A 20492-nucleotide genomic window follows, 5' to 3' on the forward strand; every position below is an offset into this window, starting at 1 on the left:
CCTAGCCGTGTCTGAATCCTGGCTTAGGAAGACCACCAAAAACCCTGAAATTTCCATCCCTAACTATAACATTTTCCGACAAGATAGAACTGCCAAAGGGGGCAGAGTGGCAATCTACTGCAGAGATAGCCTGCAGAGTTCTGTCTTACTATCCAGGTCTGTACCCAAACAATTCGAGCTTCTACTTCTAAAAATCCACCTTTCTAGAAACAAGTCTCTCACCGTTGCGCTTGCTATAGACCACCCTCTGCCCCCAGCTGTGCCCTGGACACCATATGTGAATTGATTGCCCCCATCTAACTTCAGAGCTCGTGCTGCTAGGTGACCTAAACTGAAACATGCTTAACACCCCGGCCATCCTACAATCTAAGCTTGATGCCCTCAATCTCACACAAATTATCAATGAACCTACCAGGTACAACCCCAAATCCGTAAACACAGGCACCCTCATAGATATCATCCTAACCAACTTGCCCTCCAAATACACCTCTGCTGTCTTCAACCAAGATCTCAGCGACCACTGCCTCATTGCCTGCATCCGTAATGGGTCTGCGGTCAAACGACCACCCCTCATCACTGTCAAACGCTCCCTAAAACACCTCAGTGAGCAGGCCTTTCTAATCGACCTGGCCCGGGTATCCTGGAAGGACATTGACCTCATCCCGTCAGTAGAGGATGCCTGGTTATTCCTTAAAAGTGCCTTCCTAACCATCTCTTAAATAAGCATGCCCCATTCAAAAAATGTATAACCAGGAACAGATATAGCTCTTGGTTCACTCCAGGCCTGACTGCCCTGGACCAGCACAAAAACATCCTGTGGCGTACTGCACTAGCATCAAATAGCCCCTGTGATATGCAACTTTTCAGGGAAGTTAGGACCAATATACACAGGCATTTAGGAAAGCTAAGGCTAGCTTTTTCAAACAGAAATTTGCATCCTGTAGCACAAACTCAAAAAAGTTCTGGGACACTGTAAAGTCCATGGAGAATAAGAGCAGCACCTCCCAGCTGCCCACTGCACTGAGGCTAGGAAACACTGTCACCACCGATAAATCCACGATAATTGAGAATTTCAATAAGCATTTTTCTACGGCCTGCCATGCTTTCCACCTGGCTATCCTACCCCGGTCAACTGCCCTGCACCCCCCACAGCAACACACCCAAGCCTCCCCCATTTCTCCTTCACCCAAATCCAGATAGCTGATGTTCTGAAAGAGCTGCAAAATCTGGACCCCTACAAATCAGCCGGGCTAGACAATCTGGACCCTCTTTCTAAAATGATCTGCCGAAATTGTTTGCAACCCCTATTACTAGCCTGTTCAATCTCTCTTTTGTATCGTCTGAGATCCCCAAAGATTGGAAAGCTGCCGCGGTCATCCCCCTCTTCAAAGGGGGAGACACTCTAGACCCAAACTGCTAGAGACCTATATCTATCCTACCCTGCCTTTCCAAGGTCTTCGAAAGCCAAGTTAACAAACAGATGACTGATCATTTCGAATCCCACCATACCTTCTCCGCTATGCAATCTGGTTTCCGAGCTGGTCATGGGTGCACCTCAGCCACGCTCAAAGTCCTAAACGATATCATAACCGCCATCGAAAAGAGACAATACTGTGCAGCCGTATTCATCGACCTGGCCAAGACTTTCGACTCACATTTTATTGGCAGACTCAACAGCCTTGGTTTCTCAAATGACTGCGTCACCTGCTTCACCAACTACTTCTCTGATGGAGTTCAGTGGGTCAAATTGGAGGGCCTGTTGTCTGGACCTCTGGCAGTCTCTATGGGGGTGCCACAGGGTTCAATTCTCGGGCCGACTCTCTTCTCTGTATACGTCAATGATGTCACTCTTGCTGCTGGTGATTCTCTTATCCACCTCTACGCAGACAACACCAGTCTGTATACTTCTGGCCCTTCTTTGGACACTGTGCTAACTAACCTCCAGACGAGCTTCAATGCCATACAACTCTCCTTCCGAGGCCTCTAACTGCTCTTAAATGCTAGTAAAACTAAATGCATGCTCTTCAACCGATTGCTGCCCGCACCTGCCCGCCCGTCCAGCATCACTACTCTGGATGGTTCTGACTTAGAATATGTGGACAACTACAAATACCTAGGTGTCTGGTTAGACTGTAAACTCTCCTTCCAGACCCACATTAAGCATCTCCAATCCAAAATTAAATCTAGAAACGGCTTCCTATTAAGCAACAAAGCATCCTTCACTCATGCTGCCAAACATACCCTCGTAAAACCGACTAACCTACCGATCCTCGACTTCGGCGATGTAATTTACAAAATAGCCTCCAACACGCTACTCAACAAATTGGATGCAGTCTATCACAGTGCCATCCATTTTGTCACCAGAGCCCCATATAATACCCACCACTGCGACCTGTACACTCTCATTGGCTGGCCCTCGCTTCATACTCGTCGCCAAACCCGCTGGCTCCAGGTCATCTACAAGTCTTTGCTAGGTAAAGCCCCGCCTTATCTCAGTTCACTGGTCACCATAGCAGCACACAGCCGCAGCACGCGCTCCAGCAGGTATATTTCACTGGTCACCCCCAAAGCCAATTCCTCATTTGGCCGCCTTTCCTTCCAGTTCTCTGCTGCCAATGACTGGAACGAACTGCAAAAATCACTGAAGCTGGAGACTCATTTCTCCTTCACTAGCTTCAAGCACCAGCTGTCAGAGCAGCTCACAGATCATTGCACCTGTACGTAGCCCATCTGTAAATTGCCCATCCAACTACCTCATCCCCATACTGTATTTATTTATTTATTTATTTTGCTCCTTTGCACCCTAGTATCTCTACTTGCGCATTCATCTCCTGCACAGCTATCACTCCAGTGTTTAATTGCTAAATTGTAATTACCTCGCCACTATGGCCTATTTATTGCCTTACCTCCCTTATCTTACCTCATTTGCACACACTGTATATATACTTTTTCTCTACTGTGTTATTGACTGTATATTTGTTTATTCCATGTGTAACTCTGTATTGTTCTATTTTGTCGAACTGCTATGCTTTATCTTGGCCAGGTCGCAGTTGTAAATGAGAACTTGTTCTCACCTAGCCTACCTGGTTAACCTCTATGGGCTAGGTGGGACGCAGGCGTCCCACCCGTGGTGCACTCCATCAACAGCAGGTGCATTTCAAGAGCGGCAAATTTGAATCCAAATAAATGTCAAAATTCAAATTTTTCAAACATACAACTATTTTACACCCTTTGAAAGATAAACATCTCCTTAATCTAACCACGTTTTACGATTTCAACAAGGTTTTACGGCGAAAGCATAAATTTAGAGTATGTTAGGACAGTACATTTACAAGAGTTGTGTGTAATGTTTTGTCAATTCAAAGACAGGGTCACCAAAACCATAAAACCAGCTAAAATGATGCACTAACCTTTTACAATCTCCATCAGATGACACTCCTAGGACATTATGTTAGACAATGCATGCATTTTTAGTTCTATCAAGTTCATATTTATATCCAAAAACAGCGTTTTACTATGGCATTGATGTTGAGGAAATCGTTTCCCTCCAATAACCGGCAGTCAAGTCAGCATCACAAATTAAATAATTAAAATTAGAAAACATTGGTAAAATATTATATTGTCATTTAAAGAATTATAGATTTACATCTCTTGAACGCAATCAACTTGCCAGATTTAAAAATAACCTTACTGGGAAATCACACTTTGCAATAATCTGAGCACTGCGCCCAGAAAAATACGCGTTGCGATACAGACTAGTCGTCATGTTGGGGAGATCTAAAATCGAAAATACTATGTAAATAATCCATTACCTTTGATTCTCTTCATCAGATGTCACTTCCAGGTATCACAGGTCCATAACGAATGTAGTTTTGTTCAAAAAAGCTCATAATTTATGTCCAAAAATCTCCGTCTTGTTAGCACATGATCTAAGCCCGCCGGACTTCACTTCATGAACGAGGATATATTTACGTTCGTTCAAACATGTCAAACGTTGTATAGCATAAATCATTAGGGCCTTTTTTAACCAGAACATGAATAATATTCAAGGTGGACGAATGCATACTCTTTTATAACGTATTGGAACGAGGGTACCCAACATGAACTCGCGCGCCAGGTGTCTAATGGGCCATCATCGTTCCATGGCTCTTGTTCGGTCAGATCTCCCTCCAGAAGACTCAAAACACTTTGTAAAGGCTGGTGACATCTAGTGGAAGCAATAGGAAGTGCCAAAATATTCCTCAGCCCCTGTGTTTTTCAATGGCATAGGTTTAAAGGTAATACAACACATCAGGTATCCACTTCCTGTCAGAAAATGTCTCAGGGTTTTGCCTGCCAAATGAGTTCTGTTATACTCACAGACACCATTCAAACAGTTTTAGAAACTTTAGAGTGTTTTCTATCCATATATAATAAGTATATGCATATTCTAGTTACTGGGTAGGATTAGTAACCAGATTAAATCGGGTACATTTTTTTTATCCAGCCGTGCAAATACTGCCCCCTAGCCCTAACAGGTTAAATAAAGGTGAAAAAAATAAAAATGGTCCTGACAAATAAATCTGCATGATAAACAGTGACATAGGTGAGACTATTTCTGTCTATCATTGTGAGGTTGCATACTCCTGAATAATATCCTGGGATATGGTGATTATCCTGGTGGCTGGGAAGTTCTTCACATCTGCATGGTGTCAGGGTGGGATGTCCTGCGACCCGGAACAAGCAGAGACAATGGGGGAGAAATTAACCTCACTGCTCAAATTTCAGTGCTGGTTCAAGTTACTGAAGCCACAATTACCTGTATTAATGTGCAATCGTTTAGCATATTTTTTTGCATATTATGCATATTTTTTTACTTGGTCAAGTTGTTTACAGTGAGAGAAGAATAGCGTAGCCTCTAATTTTAATTAGTTACACCAACCCCAATGATGCAACACAATAAGGGAATGGAAAGTGGCAAGAGAATGTTAGCTAACGTTAGCTGCATGCAGCTAGTTAGCAAAACAAACTCATCAACATAATGCACAAATAACTTGGCTGGCTAACAAGTCAAGATTGAACAGAACACAGCTCTCTGCATTTCCTACGTTTTTCATCAGATTTTAAAGTGTATAACCTCCAAACGAGTCGGGCAGGACTGTTTTCTCCTGCCAAGCCAGTACAATGGAGTGAACCGCCATCAGGTGCCCACTGTAGTCCCTGAAAAGAAAGGAGATAAGACTATTTGCTGTGTGTCTTTAGCTGGCTACAAGTTCACCAATTCATGATTTTAAAAACAGTCCGGGTCACATTGCTGAATCTACGATTAGGTTTAGTTGTTCATCACTGAACAGCCGATAAACAGGATGAGATCGCCTGCTAGCTAGCTATAGCATCCGACGTGGGCTAATAAACAACAGTTACTCAACATTTGAATTCACAATTCATATGAAAGTAATTTATTGGAAATGTTAACATAATTTGGTGAATAAATAAACGTTATACTTACATTTCGCAAAGTTATTCCTTATTCTCCTGGAAAATGCTATCCCAAGCGGAGACTTCTGTCCGCCGTTAATTTTTTATTTTTTTGTCTCGTTAAATTATCAATACGCTCTAAATTTATCCGCACAGCTGATCTCAATTGCAATCATAATTTGGCACCTCATTACTGCTCCCTAAAAGATGCTTGCAACCAAAGGTTTTCAAGATTTGTTCGCCATCTGGTTGGTATTGTCATCATAACAACTTAGTCCTTTTTGAACAGACGATGTATGTATTTGACAAGCATTCTGTACAATAGAAATAAAGTATTTCCTCATTTACCACGGCAAATCTACTATATACCTGACACTTTATATGAATGGAAACTAATGTTGGTGTAGCCACTGTTATTATTTGATTTGTTTCATATTGATGTTATCCAAAAGTGTCTGGTTTGGTCATTCCTTATCAAGATTGGGTGTAAAACAACTCTGGACTGTCCATATTTGAAATGTGTGGCTACATCAAGTCAATGGGGGGATTTAGTTATTTGTGCCAGAAGGCAGGCCTATATGTGCACGCTGAAGGCCGTGGCTCTAACCGCTAGACCAGGCCACACTTGAAATACATTTATAGTTCATTCATGACCTTAGGATAAACTAGACACTTGTCTGTCGTTGCCTAGTGGAGACCAGTATCTATCTTGTGTTATTAAGCTATATAAAATGAGAGTTGTTGATGTGTATGGCTACATTTCAGATGCATTTTGTACATTTCAATGTTGCAGTAATAGGACCTAGGCCTAGCATTTTAGCAAGCGAGAGCGAGCATAATTTTGATAGCAAGCCTGATCGCAATGACTCGACTGCCCCCGCATGGGGAGAAATAAATGCACATTTTCTGCTACTCACGAGGCTCGTTTAAATTTCCTGAAGCATCAAGTTAAGATCAGACATCTGTATCTACAAGCAAGCAGTGAGTGTGTGTGTGTGTTTGTGTGTCTGTGTGTGTGTGTGTGTGTGTGTGTGTGCCTGTGCGTGCGTCTGCGTGTGTTTTGTATTTCATTTCATGCCTATACAGTACAGTGTGTGTGTATATGCACTGCAGTTCAAAACAGGTATGGAGATGGTTCTCTGAGTCTACATTTTCATTGATTATTGTCAAGGCGACCCTTAGTTGCCATGGTGACATTTAACAGCACTGTTAAGACAGTGAGTGATGGGCCTGCTTTAGTATTCCATTTTTTGACATAATATTCAAATGAGGAAGCCAGATGTTTGACTTTCATCTCAGTCATTCTCATGTGAAATTATGAACTCCCCAAAGGCACTTCCGGAGTCTGCTGCTCTATCCACTATCTGTCTTCATTGAAATGCCAGACTCAATGTTTTATTACTGCGTATCTTCATCAAGACTCAATGTTTTATTACTGCGTAACTTCATTAAGACTCAATGTTTTATTACTGCGTAACTTCATCAAGACTCAATATTTATTACTGATAAACTTCATCAAGATGATATTTTAGCCACACTGAAATTAAGGATGGCAATTGCCAAGAATCTCACATTACAATATTATCACGATACTTAATTGCCAATATATGTATTGCGATATTTTATTACTATGTAACTTCATTACTATGTAACCCTTTTGGACAATCAGAGCATTACAAGCGTGCCGCGGGAAAGGCCCAACCCAACACCCTTTCTAAGTAGGCTTGGTTCTGACATAGATACACGGCAAACAAAGACATTGACATGTAAATACATAAATTATTTCTTACTCCAAACGGGCAGCGGTTCATGTGCAAAGTATATGATTACTGTGAGAGCAGTTCCTAAAATGTATCAACGATAAGTGTGTATGTTTATCCTGTGTTATCATTTAGTTAGCTAGTAAATAAATAATTAACCCAATTTGTGTAGTACTGAATTATAAGTAAGGCTGGGGTTTTTGCAGATGCAGGAGGTTACAACTGTTCAGAATGATGATATGATACGATGTTATGATTTAATACATTGACTGTTTTATCGATGTGATAAGTAAAGACCTTTCAGAGTTTAATTCGGGAGATGGTGACTCTTTAACCTCTCTAGGCTAGGCGGGACGAATTCGTCCCACCTACGTAACAGCCACTGCTATCCTGTGGCGCGATTTTCAAAACCTTAAAAATCCTATTACTTCAATTTCTCAAACATATGACTATTTTACAGCCATTTAAAGACAAGACTCTCGTTAATCTAACCACACTGTCCGATTTCAAAAAGGCTTTACAACGAAAGCAAAACATTAGATTATGTCAGCAGAGTACCAAGCCAGAAATAATCAGACACCCATTTTTCAAGCCAGCATATAATGTCACCAAAACCCAGAAGACAGCTAAATGCAGCACTCACCTTTGATGATCTTCATCAGATGACAACCCTAGGACATTATGTTATACAATACATGCATGTTTTGTTCAATCAAGTTCATATTTATATCAAAAACCAGCTTTTTACATTAGCATGTGACGTTCAGAACTAGCATACCCCCCGCAAACTTCCGAGGAATTCGCTAACATTTTACTAAATTACTCACGATAAACGTTCACAAAAAGCATAACAATTATTTTAAGAATTATAGATACAGACCTCCTCTATGCACTCGATATGTCCGATTTTAAAATAGCTTTTTGGTGAAAGCACATTTTGCAATATTCTAAGTACATAGCCCAGGCATCACGGGCTCGCTATTTAGACACCCGGCAAGTTTAGCACTCACCATAATCATATTTACTATTATAAAAGTTTCATTACCTTTTGTTGTCTTCGTCAGAATGCACACCCAGGACTGCTACTTCAATAACAAATGTTGGTTTGGTCCAAAATAATCCATCGTTATATCCGAATAGCGGCGTTTTGTTAGTGCGTTCCAGACACTATCCGAAATAGTAAAGAAGTGTCACGTGCATGGCGCAATTCGTGACAATAAAATTCTAAGTATTCCATTACCGTACTTCGAAGCATGTCAACCGCTGTTTAAAATCAATTTTTACGACATTTTTCTCGTAGAAAAGCGATAATATTCCGACAGGGAATCTCCTTTTCGGCAAACAGAGGAAAAAATCCCAAAGGCGGGGGCGGTCGGGGTCACGCGCATAAGCCAGTGTCCCTTGATCGGCCACTTGAGAAAGGCGATAATGTGTTTCAGCCTGGGGCTGGAATGACGACATTCTGTTTTTTCCCGGGCTCTGAGCGCCTATGGACGACGTGGGAAGTGTCACGTTAGAGCAGAGATCCTTAGTAAATGATAGAGATGGAAAAGAAGTTCAACAAATGGTCAGACAGGCCACTTCCTGTAAAGGAATCTCTCAGGTTTTGACCTGCCATTTGAGTTCTGTTATACTCACAGACACCATTCAAACAGTTTTAGAAAATTTTGGGTGTTTTCTATCCATATGTAATAAGTATATGCATATTCTAGTTACTGGGTAGGAGTGGTAACCAGATTAAATCGGGTATGTTTTTTATCCAGCCGTGTCAATGCTGCCCCCTAGCCCTAACAGGTTAAACAACCGCTCTCATGGTGCCCCAAATCCTAATGAGTTAATTGTTACACAATTAATTTAATCGGTTAACAATTAAACATAGTTAGTTGATTAGATAAATAACAGTCATCAGATTAATGAAAGTAAAGTCACGACATCACCAACGAACTATCATGGTCCAAACACACCAAGACAATTGTGAAGAGGGCACGACAACACCTTTTCCCCCTCAGGAGACTGAAAAGATTTGGCATGGGTCCCCAGATCCTTAAAAGTTCTACAGCGGCACCATTGAGAGCATTCTGACCGGTTGCATCACCGCCTGGTATGGCAACTTCTTGGCATCTGACCGTAAGGCACTACAGAGGGTAGTGCGTACGGCCCAGTACATCACTGGGGCCAAGCTTCCTGACATCCAGGACCTATACACTAGGCGGTGTCAGAGGAAGGTCCAAAAAATTCTCAAAGACTCCAGTCACCCAAGTCATAGACTGTTTTCTCTGCTACCTCACAGCAAGCAATACCGGAGCGCCAAATCTAGGACCAAAGGCTCCTTTGCAGCCATAAGACTACTGAACAATTAATTAAATGGCCACCCGGACTATTTCCATTTTACACTGCTGCTACTTGCTGGTTATTATCTATGCATAGTCACTTTACAGATTATCTTGACTAACCTGTACACCCACACATTGACTCGGTACCGGTACCCCATGTATATAGCCTCGTTATTGTTATGTAATTTTCTTGTCTTACTTTTGAATTTTTTCCCCCCCAAAAATCTACTAAAGTTTATTTAGTAAATATTTTCTTAACTCTTTCTTAAGGGCTTGTAAGTAAGCATTTCATGGTAAGGTCACCTGTTGTATAGGGCACATGTGACAAATAAAATTTGATTTGATACTAAAGTATCATGATTTCCAGTACTTGACAAGGTTTTACATACAATTGCTGCCGGTTCCTATGTGAGTCCATTGAGCCGTGAGGCAGCAGGAGCAGAAAGAAAATTATATTCATATATAATTATATAGAAAGGCTACCCCAGCCTACCCCAGTCTCTCATCTCTGTTAGACACACTCCTAATGTCTATAATATAGGGGTGTTTATGGCCCACACACACACACACACACACACACACACACACATTGAGCCAGGCACATGGTCCCTCTTGTCTCCATGACTGCAAGCCTGTGATCCCCTCAGAGCAGTGAGGGCTGACCTGACGGCAGTAATGGCTCTCTAGTAAAACACAAGTAAGGCTGTAAGAGAGTGGCTCTATTCCCCCAGCGTCTGGGCTCTGAGGTCTGGCATATGTATACACACACACACACACACACATATATTCACACAAATGGGCAGTGCTTTGTATGAGGCAGTGGGAGAGAGGATGTTAGTGTCTTGACGTGGTTACTGTTCTCTGGGTTTGATGAGGCCCCCTCCTGTCACTAGTGGCACTGTGCCTTAATAAAGAGGTGTGCTGCCAGGTTGGGGGAGAGCGCTGGTGGCCCTGGATTGTGACTGCTCTGTTGTGTGGTTCTCTCTGTCATTCAGGAAACAGTGTGACCAGACCAATGGGTAGAGAGAGAGGTTAACAATAGAAGGTCTATGAGATGAGCGTCTGCTAAATGACGTAAATGTAATGTAATGTAAATGTAAAATGTAATGAGAGGACTACCAGCCCCAGGCTCAGTGTCTAACTGGGGAAGTAGATGAGAGGAGAGATGGAGAGTAGAGAGAGAGATGAGATGAAAGAGAGGAGTGGAGGAATAAGGAGGTCAGGTCAGGAGTGTCGAGCCTGCCAGGCTGAATGATGTCCCTAAAGGGCAGACAGGTGTGTGTGTGTGTGTGTGTGTGTGTGCGCGTGTGTGTGTGTGTGTGTGTGTGTGTGTGTGTGTGTGTGTGTGTGTGTGTGTGTGTGTGTGTGTGTGTGTGTGTGTGTGTGTGTGTGTGTGTGTGTGTGTGTGTGTGTGTGTGTGTGTGTGTGTGTGTGTGTTGCAAAACTGTAGCAGTAACACTTGGCCGACCCATAGGTCATGTTCTCAGGCATTGTGGGTTCACAACAGATCACACATGACAACACTTTTCCCCCTTATTCACCATATCATAACAGTGGCCCTCTGGCCAACAATGGGGTTTTCTCCTTATTCAGTCTATGGTTGTGAGTGACGTCGTAGCATTTGTTTCTAATTCCATGGGACTGGAGTAGGGGGAATTAAATCTCTTCATTGCCCAATCCCCCACACACTACTCTGACTGGTAGTAGCAGTGGTAGTAGCAGTAGCAGCAGCGGAAGCGGCAGCAGCGGTAGCAGTGGTAGCAGCAGCAGTGGTAGGAGCAGTGGTAGGAGCAGCGGTAGCAGTGGTTGCAGTGGTAGCAGCAGCAGTGGTAGCAGCAGTGGTAGCAGCGGTAGCAGTGGTAGCAGCAGCAGCGGTAGTAGCAGCAGTGGAAGCGGCAGCAGCGGTAGCAGTGGTAGCAGCAGCAGTGGTAGCAGCAGCGGTAGCGGTAGTAGCAGCAGCGGAAGCGGCAGCAGCGGTAGTAGCAGCGGTAGCAGCAGCAGTGGTAGCAGCAGCGGTAGCAGTGGTAGCGGCAGCAGCGGTAGAAGTGGTAGCAGTGGTAGCAGCAGCAGCGGTAGCAGTGGTAGCGGCAGCAGCGGTAGCAGTGGTAGCAGCAGCAATGTTAGCAGCAGCAGCGGCAGCAGCGGTAGCAGTGGTAGCAGCAGCAGTGGTAGCAGCAGCGGTAGCGGTAGTAGCAGCAGCGGAAGCGGCAGCAGCGGTAGTAGCAGCGGTAGCAGCAGCAGTGGTAGCAGCAGCGGTAGCAGTGGTAGCGGCAGCAGCGGTAGAAGTGGTAGCAGTGGTAGCAGCAGCAGCGGTAGCAGTGGTAGCGGCAGCAGCGGTAGAAGTGGTAGCAGCAGCAGCGGTAGCAGTGGTAGCAGCAGCAATGTTAGCAGCAGCAGCGGCAGCAGCGGTAGCAGTGGTAGCAGCGGTAGAAGTGGTAGCAGAGGTAGCGGCAGCAGCGGTAGCAGCGGTAGCAGCGGTAGCAGCAGCAGCGGTAGCAGCAGCAGCGGTAGCAGCAGCAGCAGCAGATGAGAGCCATTGGCTCTCTGGCCCTCCCCTCCTCCCACACAATAGAGCTGATTGTCCGCGCAAGACAGACAGACAGACAGACAGACAGACAGACAGACAGACAGACAGACAGACAGACAGACAGACAGACAGACAGACAGACAGACAGACAGACAGACAGACAGACAGAGGGGGCTTTACTGTGGGTAGCGTTCCCCCGCCATATGCCCTGTCTCCGCTGGAATGTGATTATCTTCACGCACTACAGACTGGAAACACAGAAGAGAGGAAGGAAAGAAAGGAGGAAGTGGAGAGAGAGAGCGAGAGCGAGAGAATGAGGCGAAAGCAGCTTAGCGCAAGCCTGAACCTGCCTATGTGTGTCTGCGAGAGCTAGAGGAACGGAGGGAATGAGAGAGGGAGGAGAAAGAGGAACGGCGGGAATGAGAGAGGGAGAGGTCGTTTTTCTCTTCATTCTGGCTGTTGTGTAACAAGGAGAAGGATATCCCATCATCTATGTGAACGGTAGCTGTCGATTCTGACACACAGACCCAGTCTTGACTAGCGGAAGCCTGGTCTCAGGTCAGTGGATTTTTCTCTTTTAGAAGGACTGAAGCTCTGTAGTACTGTAGCAGTCTAGAGCCACAACGCTGTGTTCACAGCTGTAGTAGACAGACAGGTGTTTATCACCAGTCCCAGAGCAGAGAGAGGAGCAGTGTACTGCTACCGAATACTGAGGTAAACCGTGGGGTTGTTGTTAGTCTGGTGACACACAGAGTGTGTGTGTGTGTGTGTGTGTGTGTGTGTGTGGTGTGTGTGTGTGTGTGTGTGTGTGTGTGTGTGTGTGTGTGTGTGTGTGTGTTGTGGCTGTACTGGAGGGTTATTGAGGCACTCGCAGGCTTTGTTTGTTGGGTGAACACCCCGCAGCTGCAGCCTCTCTCAGTAGAACACAACTGCAGTATACATGCAAAACACACACATGTGATTTGCATACATGCATACTAACACACACAGAGGATGACTGCAGTTATCTTTCTTGGCTATCCTTGGCTGAAGCCCTTATCTGTCCCTGTGGTGTGCTGTAGCAGAGGTGTTAGCCTCACCGGCTGCATGTAGCCTGCTGTAGCTGAATCTGCTGTAGCTGAAGCTGCTAGCTCACCCTGCTGTTTGTGCTGTATCACAGGCTGTCAGACTCAACATGTTTGGCTTCAACTATTAGCTTTTCCCTGGTGTTTGTGAAGCCATCAACTCCTCCTGCTGTGTAGGCTGAACTCCAGCTCTACCTGACTGCGATAGATACGCTAACAGCTGAAACCATTACTTAGTAAAATACAGCTGTAGCTGTGGACTCCCATGCTGAGACTGAACTCTTAGTGGTCCCTGTTGTGTAGTAGCGACAGGCATGCAGGGAATCTCGGGGCTGAAGGCTGGGAGTTCAGACTAGTAGGGGTTGGGGTAAGTGGGGGCAGGGAGGCTGCTGGGGCAGGAGGGAGGCCCACTGTGACCAGAAATGAGATTAAACTGAGGGAGCAGCACATCTAAAGAGGAGCAGAGAGGGGAGGGGTGTTAAGATCTTTATCAGACAACACAATGAATGCAGCACTGTGTGTGTGTGTGTGTGTGTGTGTGTGTGTGTGTGTGTGTGTGTGTGTGTGTGTGTGTGTGTGTGTGTGTGTGTGTGTGTGTGTGTGTGTGTGTGTGTGTGTGTGTGTGTGTGTGTGTGTGTGTGTTGTCAGGGGTTCGGCAGTGGTTGGTTTGATATCCACCTCTTCTCTCTTCCTCATGTTCACACTTTTCATCCCTCTTTTAACTCCAGGGCCAGAATACACAGTCGGAATACACAGTCGGAATACACAGTCGGAATACACAGTCGGAATACACAGTCAGTGCCTCCAGAAACAGCAGCACCATAGTCATCAGTTTCTTTGGTAGAGGGTGTCATTGAGCTCTGTGGAGCTTTGTCTTTCACCGTGTCGGAACGAGAGAGAGCATGAGGATGCTTATGATACTGACTGACACTATGGCACTCTCCTAGGAAGTGCCCAATCAAACAATAGTTAGCTGAGTGGGTTGGATCAATGAGGATGTCATTCTGTTAAGGTTTATAATAGACCTAAGTTGACTTAGGGGAACAAGACAGTAAATAAGTAACCATGAAAGAGGAACTTCAGATGTGGTGGGAAATGTCAAACATAATGAAACCATATTTTCAACTCATCCTTTTATGACACAGTTAGCAGCACAGAATATGGATCTCTCTCTCACACACACACACACACACACACACACACACACACACACACACACACACACACACACACACACACACACACACATATTAACACCCTAGCCTCCAGGCCTGCTTCCAGGCTGCATGTAGATATCTGGAACATTCTGTGCATGCTCTCCTCCTCCACTGTGAGGATTGCTGAAGGGTTCACTGCCTCCAGTCATTCATGTTGAACTCAATCATTTCCCTAGTCCTTCATGCTCTCACACATGCTGTTTCATTGATATTTTATTGGATTATTTTCATCCATTCACCTGTATTCGCTGGCGATCCATCTGTCATGTCAGCCGTGTATGTGTGTGTCAGAGAGAGAGAGAGCAAAGAGGAGGGAAAGAGAGAGAGGATAGAGAGACACCCTATGGCATTGTGACCAGACAGTCTCACTGAACTGAACACAGTGTGAGACTTCAGCTGTGTGTGTATACTGTAGACCCAAAATAGACAGACCAGCATTTGTTGTTGTAGCCATTTGTTATTATTAAGCAATAAGGCCAAAGGGGTTGTGGTATATGGCCAATATACCACGGCTAAGGGCTGTGCTTACACACGACGCAACACGGAGTGCCTGGATACAGCCCTTAGCCGTGGAATATTGGCCATATACCACAAACCCCCAAGGTGCCTTATTGCTATTATAAACTGGTTACCAATGTAATTACAGCAGTAAAAATAAATGTTTTTTTCATACCCATGGTATATGGTCTCATACACCACGGCTGTCAGCCAATCAGCATTCAGGGCTCGAACCACCCAGTTTATAACATGCAATATACAATAAGTCTCTATTATTGAAGTGTATCACATAACCAGCACTAAATGGAGTCTGTGTAATATATCTGGGTTATTTATGGCCAGAGAGCCAGGCTGGTCTACTAGCTCATTGGGAATCAATCAGATGTGAAGACTGAATGGCTGGTAATATTGATTGACACATTTCAGAGCCTCTATCCCACAGCTGTTGCCTGTTTCCTCATGTCACGGCTCTACAGGCCTGACAGATTGATTAGAGAAGTGTCCAACACCCACTGTCTGTCTGGGATTGGAGAGAGGGGAGGGAGGGTGAGAGGGGAAGCGAGAGAGTGGGATGTGAAGTGTGGGATTCTGGGCAGTGTTCAGATCCTATATTGATCTCTTCCCCCAGTGTTCAGATCCTATACTGATCTCTTCCCCCAGTGTTCAGATCCTATACTGATCTCTTCCCCAGTGTTCAGATCCTATACTGATCTCTTCCCCAGTGTTCAGATCCTATACTGATCTCTTCCCCCAGTATTCAGATCCTATATTGATCTCTTCCCCCAGTGTTCAGATCCTATACTGATCTCTTCCCCCAGTGTTCAGATCCTATACTGATCTCTTCCCCCAGTGTTCAGATCCTATACTGATCTCTTTCCCCAGTGTTCAGATCCTACACTGATCTCTTCCCCCAGTGTTCAGATCCTATACTGATCTCTTCCCCCAGTGTTCAGATCCTATACGGATCTCTTCCCCAGTGTTCAGATCCTATACTGATCTCTTCCCCAGTGTTCAGATCCTATACTGATCTCTTCCCCCAGTATTCAGATCCTATATTGATCTCTTCCCCCAGTGTTCAGATCCTATACTGATCTCTTCCCCAGTGTTCAGATCCTATACTGATCTCTTCCCCCAGTGTTCAGATCCTATATTGATCTCTTCCCCCAGTGTTCAGATCCTATACTGATCTCTTCCCCCAGTGTTCAGATCCTATACTGATCTCTTCCCCCAGTGTTCAGATCCTATACTGATCTCTTCCCCCAGTGTTCAGATCCTATATTGATCTCTTCCCCCAGTGTTCAGATCCTATATTGATCTCTTCCCCCAGTGTTCAGATCCTATACTGATCTCTTTCCCCAGTGTTCAGATCCTACACTGATCTCTTCCCCAGTGTTCAGATCCTATACTGATCTCTTCCCCCAGTGTTCAGATCCTATACGGATCTCTTCCCCAGTGTTCAGATCCTATACTGATCTCTTCCCCAGTGTTCAGATCCTATACTGATCTCTTCCCCCAGTATTCAGATCCTATACTGATCTCTTCCCCCAGTGTTCAGATCCTATACTGATCTCTTCCCCAGTGTTCAGATCCTATACTGATCTCTTCCCCCAGTATTCAGATCCTATATTGATCTCTTCCCCCAGTGTTCAGATCCTATACTGATCTCTTCCCCAGTGTTCAGATCCTATACTGATCTCTTCCCCCAGTGTTCAGATCCTATATTGATCTCTTCCCCCAGTGTTCAGATCCTATACTGATCTCTTCCCCCAGTGTTCAGATCCTATACTGATCTCTTCCCCCAGTGTTCAGATCCTATACTGATCTCTTCCCCCAGTGTTCAGATCCTATAGTGATCTCTTCCCCCAGTGTTCAGATCCTATATTGATCTCTTCCCCCAGTGTTCAGATCCTATATTGATCTCTTCCCCAGTGTTCAGATCCTATACTGATCTCTTCCCCCAGTGTTCAGATCCTATATTGATCTCTTCCCCCAGTGTTCAGATCCTATATTGATCTCTTCCCCCAGCGTTCAGATCCTATATTGATCTCTTCCCCCAGTGTTCAGATCCTATACTGATCTCTTCCCCCAGTGTTCAGATCCTATATTGATCTCTTCCCCCAGTGTTCAGATCCTATATTGATCTCTTCCCCCAGCATTCAGATCCTATATTGATCTCTTCCCCCAGTGTTCAGATCCTATACTGATCTCTTCCCCCAGTGTTCAGATCCTATACTGATCTCTTCCCCCAGTGTTCAGATCCTATATTGATCTCTTCCCCCAGTGTTCAGATCCTATACTGATCTCTTCCCCCAGTGTTCAGAGTTCATCCACTCCTGTGTCTGGTTAGATCTTCATTACTGTCTCTCCGTCAAGTACGAAGTTAATTTCACACCTGCATAGATAATAGCCTGGAGATCTCTCTGATATGGACTCCTGTGTTCTCTGCCCTGTTATATCTCCTTCGTTCCCTCCTGCTTTTTCTCTCTCTTGCTTTCTCTTTCTCTCTGTCTTGTCTTTCTCTCTTTCTCTACCTCTCGCTCTCTCTACTTCACTCACTCTCTCTACCTCTCTCACTCTCTCGCTGTGATTGTAATCCCTGTAATGTTATCCCAGACACATCTCCCTCTAATGTTATGAGTGTTTACCAGGGGGGGCGTTCAGGTTCACCTCATCAGGTCACTGTGTTCCTCATTAGAGCTGTGTTCGACATCCTGCAGAGACCGTGTTTGTTGTTATACCAGACTGGTTCATTGAACACCCTGTAATGTTAATGTGGATGTGACTGGGCCTATGACCTCTGTGTGTGTGTGTGTGTGTGTGTGTGTGTGTGTGTGGTGTGTGTGTGTGTGTGTGTGTGTGTGTGTGTGTGTGTGTGTGTGTGTGTGTGTGTGTGTGTGTGTGTGTGTGTGTGTGTGTGTTTGCAAAGCTCTAGAATTGTTCGTTTTTATTTTGGAGAGACGAGAGAGGGGCTCATCTGGTCCCTATCTTCCCCGAACAGCAGACACACTCTCTGATTGGAGGGATGTGACTGGGCATATTAGCTATCTCTATTATGAAAATTCACTTCCTGGTTTATGCAGAGAAGTGATGCAAACGATGTCTAAGTTACTTACTGTCTACTAATGATCATGTCCTTACTGTGGATGGATATGGTATTCTCTGTCTTCTGGTGGCATTTTATCAGGATAGAAACGGTTTTAACGACATTCATGTTTTATTTTAATGGAGTAGAACAACGCAAATCAAATCAAATGTTATTGGTCAAATACACATGGTTAGCAGATGGTATCGGTCACATACACATGGTTAGCAGATGGTATCGGTCACATACACATGGTTAGCAGATTGTATCGGTCATATACACATGGTTAGCAGATGTTTCTGTCACATACACATGGTTAGCAGATGGTATCGGTCATATACACATGGTTAGCAGATGTTTCGGTCACATACACATGGTTAGCAGATGGTATCGGTCATATACACATGGTTAGCAGATTGTATCGGTCACATACACATGGTTAGCAGATGGTATCGGTCATATACACATGGTTAGCAGATGGTATCGGTCACATACACATGGTTAGCAGATGGTATCGGTCACATACACATGGTTAGCAGATGGTATCGGTCACATACACATGGTTAGCAGATGGTATCGGTCATATACACATGGTTAGCAGATGGTATCGGTCACATACACATGGTTAGCAGATGGTATCGGTCACATACACATGGTTAGCAGATGGTATCGGTCATATACACATGGTTAGCAGATGGTATCGGTCATATACACATGGTTAGCAGATGGTATCGGTCACATACACATGGTTAGCAGATGGTATAGCGAGTGTAGCGACATGCTTGTGCATCTAGATCTGACAGTGCAGCAGTATCTAACTGAAAATATCAACAATTCCACAACAAAACCTAATACACACAATCTAGTAAAGGAATGGGATGAGAATATATAAGTATAAAATATATGGATGAGCAGTGACAGAGAGGCTAAGATACAATAGATGGTATAGAATAGATAGTAAAGTACACAGTATACAGTATATACATATGAGATGAGTAATGCTAGATATGTAAACATTCTTAAAGTGACATTATTAAGGTGACTAGTGTTCTATTTATTAAAGTGGCCAATGATATCAAGTCTGTAAGTAGGCAGCTGCCTCTCTGTGCTAGTGATGGCTGTTTAACAATCTGATGGCCTTGAGATTGAAGCTGTTTTTGCGACGACTTCACCACACTGTCTGGTCTTCACCACACTTCACCACACTGTCTGACCATTTCAGTTTGTCGGTGATATGTACACCTAGGAACTTTCCACCTTCTCCACTGCTGTCCCATCGATATGGATAGGGGTGTGCTCCCTTTGCTGTTTCCTGAAGTCCACGATCATCTCTTTTGTTTTGCTGACATTGAGTGAGAGGTTATTTTACACACTCTGAGAGCCTTCACCTCCTCCCTGTAGGCTGTCTCGTCATTGTTTGTAATCAAGCCCACCACTGTTGTGTCGTCTGCAAACTTGATGATTGAGTTGGAGGCGTGCATGGTCACGCAGTTGTGGGTGAACAGGGAGTACAGGAGGGGGCTGAGAACGCACCCTTGTGGGGCCCCAGTGTTGAGGGTCAGTGGAATGGAGATGTTGTTTCCTACCTTCACCACCTGGGGGCGGCCCGTCAGGAAGTCCAGGACCCTTTTGCACAGGGCGCGGTCGAGACCCAGGGTCTCAAGCTTAATGATGAGTTTGGAGGGTACTATGGTGTTGAATGCTGAGCTGTAGTCAATGAACAGCATTCTTACATAGGTATTCCTCTTGTCCAGATGGGTTAGGGCAGTGTTCAGTGTCATGGCGATTTCTTCATCTGTGGACCTATTGGGGCGGTAAGCAAATTGAAGTGGGTCTAGGGTGAAAGGTAGGGTGGAGGTGATATGATCCTTGACTAGTCTCTCAAAGCACTTCATAATGACAGAAGTGAGTGCTACGGGGCGATAGTCATTTAGTTCAGTTACCTTTGCTTTCTTGGAACAGGAACAATGGTGGCCATCTTGAAGCATGTGGGGACAGCAGACTGGGATAGGGAGAGATTGAATATGTCTGTTAACACACCAGCCCGCTGGTCTGCGCATGCTCTGAGGATGCAGCTAGGGATGCCGTCTGGGCCGGCAGCCTTGCGAGGGTTAACACGTTTAAATGTTTTACTCAAGAAGGTGTTTAGTTTGTCTGGAAGCAAGACGTCGATGTCCGCGACAGGGCTGGTTTTCTGTTTGTAATCCGTGATTGTCTGTAGACCCTGCCACATACATTCTCGTGTTTGAGCTGTTGAATTGCGACTCCACTTTGTCTCTATACTGACGTTTTGACTGTTTAAGTGCCATACGTAGGGAATAACTACACTGTTTGTATTCTGCCATATTCCCAGTTGCCTTGCCATGATTAAATGCGGTGAAACGTGTTTTCAGTTTAGCATGAATGCTGTCATCAATCCACGGTTTCTGGTTAGGGAATGTTTTAATAGTCATAGTAGGTACAACATCTCCTGTACACTTCCTTATAAACTCGCTCACTGAGTCAGCGTATACGTCAATGTTATTCTCTGAAGCTACCTGGAACATATCCCAGT

General features: G+C 44.6%; 1 protein-coding gene across 3 annotated transcripts in view; it reads left to right on the plus strand.

Annotated features, from left to right (window-relative positions):
- The window catches only part of LOC106561377 (FYVE, RhoGEF and PH domain-containing protein 4), a 108445-nt gene that overhangs the window by 34900 nt on the left and 53053 nt on the right, over positions 1 to 20492 (plus strand). Inside the window, exon 1 of one of the 3 annotated variants that reach the window (XM_014125259.3) lies at positions 12264 to 12635. The exons of the other annotated variants lie outside the window; for them this stretch is intronic. The gene's annotated coding sequence lies outside the window, so the exon portion shown is untranslated. Of the gene's footprint in view, positions 1 to 12263; positions 12636 to 20492 lie in introns of those variants that run through there. 3 annotated transcript variants of the gene reach the window in all.

The sequence above is a fragment of the Salmo salar genome, chromosome 10 (genome assembly GCF_965601325.2).
Source record: "Salmo salar chromosome 10, fSalSal1, whole genome shotgun sequence".
NCBI lineage: Eukaryota > Metazoa > Chordata > Actinopteri > Salmoniformes > Salmonidae > Salmo > Salmo salar.